Source organism: Aulonocara stuartgranti, assembly GCF_965226115.1.
Source record: "Aulonocara stuartgranti genome assembly, chromosome: 11".
Taxonomy (NCBI): domain Eukaryota; kingdom Metazoa; phylum Chordata; class Actinopteri; order Cichliformes; family Cichlidae; genus Aulonocara; species Aulonocara stuartgranti.
The window spans coordinates 21936163-21942162 of record NC_138947.1 but is presented as its reverse complement, the minus strand read 5'-3'; the positions used below and the strand labels follow the sequence as shown (position 1 = coordinate 21942162).

The 6000-nt window shown below is 38.4% G+C and overlaps 1 long non-coding RNA gene across 1 annotated transcript in view; it reads right to left on the bottom strand.

The window, feature by feature from the left end:
• Positions 1–553: 553 nt before the first annotated feature.
• The window catches only part of LOC309716999, a 50353-nt gene continuing 44906 nt past the window's right edge, over positions 554–6000 (bottom strand). Inside the window, exon 3 of the long non-coding RNA XR_014279607.1 lies at positions 554–1106. This is a non-coding gene — a long non-coding RNA (uncharacterized lncRNA). The remainder of the gene's footprint in view (positions 1107–6000) is intronic.

Sequence of the window (6000 nt, the reverse complement as noted above, 5' to 3'; positions counted from 1 at the left end):
TGTCTGGAAGTATGAAAAACATTCTTCACTTCGCCGGCAAAGATAAACACTGCAGCGACATTGCACAGTCTATTGTTATGCCTCTCTTTCTGGAGGGTGGTGCAGTAGCTCTCATTACACATTACACAAAGTGCTTCGATACTAACGTACCTCTTATGACAAGGAGCTCACATTTGGTTTGATTCTCCTCCCTTTTCCCGTCTTCCTCTCTCTCTCCTTCTGAGTGTGTCGCTGTGCTCTCCAGATCTCCCACCAAAGAGCTGCGTTCATGAAACAGTGCAGTCTATCTCTGGATATACTCCATTGTTCCTCGCACATTTAAGTGTCTGAGTCTATCACTCCTTTCTTCCCCTCAAAGATTTTCCTTGAGAACTTGACTGACTATAAATTAGGCAGCTAATGTGTTTTTAATGTTTAGGGCAATCTCACCCTTTTTAAAAAAATATTCTAAGGAGTCTTTAGGGAAACGCTGCTATTGGAAGTTGTTCAAGTGAGTGAGATTTGGTCTAGCTGTCTCTTCTAATGTTAATTGGTCCCTGTGAAGGTCTGTTATTAAATAAACACTGGATAGATTCAAATTACATTAAGAAACAGCTAATGCACTGCACATTTTCTTATCTATTATCACAGAACGAGGGTGGGGAAAATAAGTTGAAATGGTAATTCTTCAAACTGTCATATGAGACATGATTCTAACCAAAGGAACTGGTGGCCAACAACAGTAGCTCAGAGAAGTGTTTCGGGCTTTAAATAAAACATTTTTCACCGAATTTCCATCCCAACACCACTTTTTGAATTCCACCATCTTCAGTTTATAACACAGGGTTTCTATTATCATTTTAACATCTAAAACTCACATTTGCCAGTACCACAGGAGTTATTTTTTCCTTAGCAGGGTATGTAGTGTTATCTTCCATGCGTTTTAGATGTGATGTTCAAAAATCACATTGCGCGAGTGCACTCTGGGCTTTGACCATCTGGTTCTTAAGTACTACTGTGCTCCTTAGTGACTTTGGTTTCCATAGCTGAACTATCCCCGAACAGCTATTGACAACCAAGAATGGCAGCTTCATGAGGCAGGAAGTTTGTTCCTTTCTTCTCATTGGCTGTAAAGAGAAAAGAATAGATATCATTATGAGATGTGCTTCATTAAAAAGGGTGCTAATGGCTGCTCTTTAACGCCGAGCCCAGGCTGCCTCTGCAGACATCAGTGCTCTATAGTGATTGCCACTGCAGCCTCAGCATCACTTCACATTAAATCTGCCTGTGCTCTGTCTTCTTTGAGCTAGGAAAGGGAGGAAAAAGGAAGACGCCAGTCAGCGGATTAATGAATGCAGAAGGACCTATTCGCTTTTCCTTCCCTTAGTGAGAGGAAATGAAAGGCACTTTATCATGTGAAGAATAGAGACTAAACACGAGACGACCCTTGTGGAGAGAATGGAGAAAGCAAAAGGGGACGAATTACTTTATCCCAGGAACCCTGTGACTCATGATTTCTCCTTGCTGCACTTTCTCTCTGTGCTGCTACACTTTTGTGAGACATTGAATACGGTGCAAATATGTTTTGAGCTAAAAGTAAAGATTGCCTTCAGAAACAAAGGCTATGATTTGGTTTTATTCATCAAGTAACTTAAAACAAAGCGCGCAGCAAACAGAGAATATCTAAGAAAAATCGATATTTGGTGCATCCACCCATCTCCTTGAAACAGTAAATCTCCCACATTCGCCTGCACACAATTTTTCAAGGGGCTTGGCAGCCGTATATTTCCAAGGATCTCGGATATGACTCAATTTCTTCTCTCTCTTCATGTAATCCCAGACTGACTCCTTGAAGTTGAGATGAGACTCTGTGGGGGCCACACCACCTGTTCGAGGAGTTCTTGTTCTTGCTGTTCAAAATAATGCTTCATGACTCTGCCTATATGTTTGGGGTCTGTGCCTTACCGCAGCATGAATTTGGGACAAGAATATAAACATCTACAGCAGCTAAAACTTTTCCCTCTTGCTGTATATTTGTCACGTAGAACCATTATGCCGTTAGCCTGGCTTTTAATGGAGAGATCTGTGTGAAAACCCCGTTTCCCCCATAAATACTTCTAATGAGCATAACAGCATGTGTCACTATATAAATTGCATACATAGAGCTTCTCAGCATTTCCATTTGGATAGGCTCATAAAATGCTAATATGCTCTGAATTTTAAGTCAAACTCAGGCTCAAATCAAGCTTTTAACTGAGGCAACGATAGGACATGTGAGTCTTGGAATCAATTTATACACATTGCAGCCAAAATGAAATAAATGTTGTTGTTTTTTTGCTTTTTTAAAAGATGGCAATTCGAACATCAAGAGAGCACAGAAAAATACTCATGACTCATGATTTTTCTAGACACAACTTGGCGTGGATAAACAGGAATAGAAGAGCTCACTCGATGACAGCTACTAAACCCTTCTAGACATCACTGTCTGTCTTATTCACCATAGCCGTGGTCTCAGGATTGCTTATCAGGAACACTGCTGTTTTTTGTTATAAGATGAGGATTTTTGGAATATTTCACTGGACCTTTATGTTTCTGGGTTTCACTTATTATATCTACTAAAATAATAAAAAAGGTAAGGTGTATTAAATCTATGGAAAATTACAGACAGTATGTTTTGTGTAAGAGGGTTTGCTTGAAGTAGATGCAGTGATCTTTGTGAATGCCCTCGTGTATGACAGCTGACATAAACCCCCTGAATCCCATTGCCACAGATGGACAGAGGGGATGTAGCCCATGCATACCCTTTGCACTGACATGCAGCCCCCCGCTGGGTGATGCTGAGGTACCAGTGTTCAGCCAGTAGTCCAGTGCATATTAATGCTGACAACAGTGCTTAAACAAGGCTAGAAAATGAATGCTTGGCAACACGAGGGAAGGAGCACTAAGACATGATAATCAAGTGTCATTGTGACAAATGCCTATTTCTCAAAAGCGGGTGGTGAAACTAATTTTATTCAAATGAACTTGCCATCACCAGCTTGGGAGCTCATCTCCATACAGTGGGTCATTCGGCTTCATATGGTTTCCCTACTGTGAAATTCTCACACTGTCTTTATTGCAAGAAAATAAGGTGTAAACTTCAAAGGCACTGCATGGAAAAAGCTACACGGTGCTAAACTCATTGCGGATCTGTTTGGGGTTTTTAATGCTCATCTTGTTACTCATTTTGTTACAGTAACTAAGCTGCTTGTTATTGGCTTTGGTCATTCTGCTAATAGCATCTCCAGAGAGTTGATAAAGATCTTCCACCAATACTCTGTGGATGAAGTAGAAACTCAGGCCATCCGGGTTAACGTTGCAGTAATGAGCTTTTCCATCCTTTGAAGCGTCTACAGTAATCTACAAAAGTCTCATTTCTTTATATTTAGCTAGCGTAATGGGAAATAGGCGCAATGATTTATTGAAACATGTGCAAACATACATTGAAATACAGTATATGAGGCAAAAACAGAGTTGGTACAATTCTAACAAGTATAAAAGTCAGTATTTGGTATGACCGCCTTTATTCTTCAACACAGCCAGAACCCTTGGGCAAGCTTTCTCATATTTTCTTTAAGTAGTATTTAGGAATAGTACTCCAGGCTTCTTGAAGGACACTCAAAGCCCTTCTTGGGATGATTGCTGCCTTTTGTTGTGTTCTCCATCAGGATGATCACACATCACTTTAATAACGTTGAAGATTGGGCTCTAGGGAGGCCAGTCCATGACTGATTGTGCTCCATTGTGTGTTTATCTAATCAGATAGGATTTTACTGCATTGGAATTGTGTTTTGGATCATTGTCATGGTGATAAATTAATCAGTTGCCAATCAGATGCTTTTCAGATGGTGTTGGATGGTGGATAAAAATCTGTCAGTTCTTTTCTGTGTTTACATCTGTCAGTTTAGACAATATTTCCAACAACACTGGCTGAAATACAGCCACAGACGCTCCAATCTGTTCTACAGATGGCTGTAGACAACTGTCTCCTGACCTCCTCAATACATACTGAACCAACTAATTCAAATTTGGATTTATCAATCTATAAAACCTGTTGCCACTGATGATTTCAGTCCAGTTCCTGTGTACACCAGAGTGTAGTCTATTGGTTTACACATCTGCATTGTAAAACCTAATATTGTGCTTAATCAAAAATAAAAATTGGACTCAGTTTTGGCTTAAAGTTGTTAGAGTTGGCTTAAATTAGAAAAAACTAAGTAAGCTGGAAATTTTTCTTCAATGGTAGAATGTAACATTTCCTCTATATTGTACTCAAGTAGGTTACAACTCACAGGTAGCCTGCTTTACCTATCCTTGCTTCACTATATTTTATTATTTCACTTCATTATCTGGCAGTTTATGTTACTGTTGGACTTTTGTGTATTTTTTTTAGACAAAAACAAAGAACTAGATTGAGAGACTGCTTCTTAGGTCATACAAATGCCCCCGTAACTTTAAATAAACCTTATGAAATGGTCATTTTATTTTGTTTTATTTCATTATCAGATGATTTTGCAGAGAAACAGACAAAAGACCGTCACCCTTCAGCAGAAGGACAAAACGACATGGTTTGAAAATGCCCTGTCACTGCTTTCCTCCTCGCTCGCACAGATCAGTCCGCATGGTTGGCACTAGTTTTTTCTAGAACATATTGAGCAAATGTGGGTGCTTTATTAAGTGTTTTACTAAGAATCTCTTGCATTCAATGATGATAAAACATAATGTGATTTAGTTGCATTAGTAATTTAGTAAGAAAAAATTAAAAACAGTAAGTTACAACAAATATTTTTTTAATTTAATGGAACTTGAAATGTTTGTCGGTGGGTAAACAGTTAGTATCTATGGAAGCGTAGAGCTGCCACCCAGGCAAAAGAAAAATAGAAGTATATCACATTATAACGTGAAAAATTTATCATTCTAACAATATACTTTTCATGTTTATATAATATAATATCACGTTATTACAATATACATAATTATCACGTTCGTACAATATAATATTTATACTGTACAAACGTGATAATTATGTGTATTGTAATAACGTGATATACTTCTATTTTTCTTTTGCCTGGGTGGCAGCTCTACGCTTCCGTAAGCATTACTAGTAAAAATCAAGTTATTCTTAGTGCATCATTTTTACTAGTGATGCTTATCACTTGCAATGAATAAGTTGTCCAAACATAGTTCGCTTGGTTCTTTTGAGGCAACACGTTTGTAAAAAGTTCTGGACCTAATTAGATTTTATAGTGTACCTGATGAGTGAAAGAACCGGGCTTGATCCAAAGAGGGGACACAAATCCTTTTGCGGTTTTTATCATGAAGGGCATCTGATGTGAAAATCAACCATGCAGAGCTAGCTGGAAGTAGCTCTATCGTGTAATTTGTCATATCTCAACCTTTTATCCCTGACAGAGAATGGCTTCTTGACAGCCACCCTTCCAGCAAGACTGTTTCTGATGCTGCTCTAGTGAGCAGCCGATGGATCAACTGAAGGGCCAGTTGTACCTGTCAGATCTTTGTTGGTTCATTTCTTAAGAATGTGGTTTTCAAATATTGTTCATCTGCTTTAGATTGTGTTTACACCTGTAACTACTTATTCTGTCCTCCACTTATCCAGTTTCCTCAAAACTTTTAAGGAGACAGTGCACACCATGTAGAGATCTGACAAAGTTTTGGTTATTAGTTCTTTGCTAGTCCTAAAATACTATTTTATTTCTTTCAAACTGTCTTATATTGGGGATTTGTCTTAGATTCAGCTGAAGAAATGGGAACAAATTATGTATTTATATTGTCTGTTATGTGTAGATGCAGACTGGTTCGTCCCTTGAATTAGGTGACTTTTTGATTAATGATTCATAGGTTAGTGTTGTTAAGTGGTTTAATAAATAATAACAACAACAACAAAACTTTCTAAAAACATCAGGTAGCAGGACTGATTCGAAAATGAGTGAAAAAGCAATCAGTGTCCACAGAAAAGTCTGG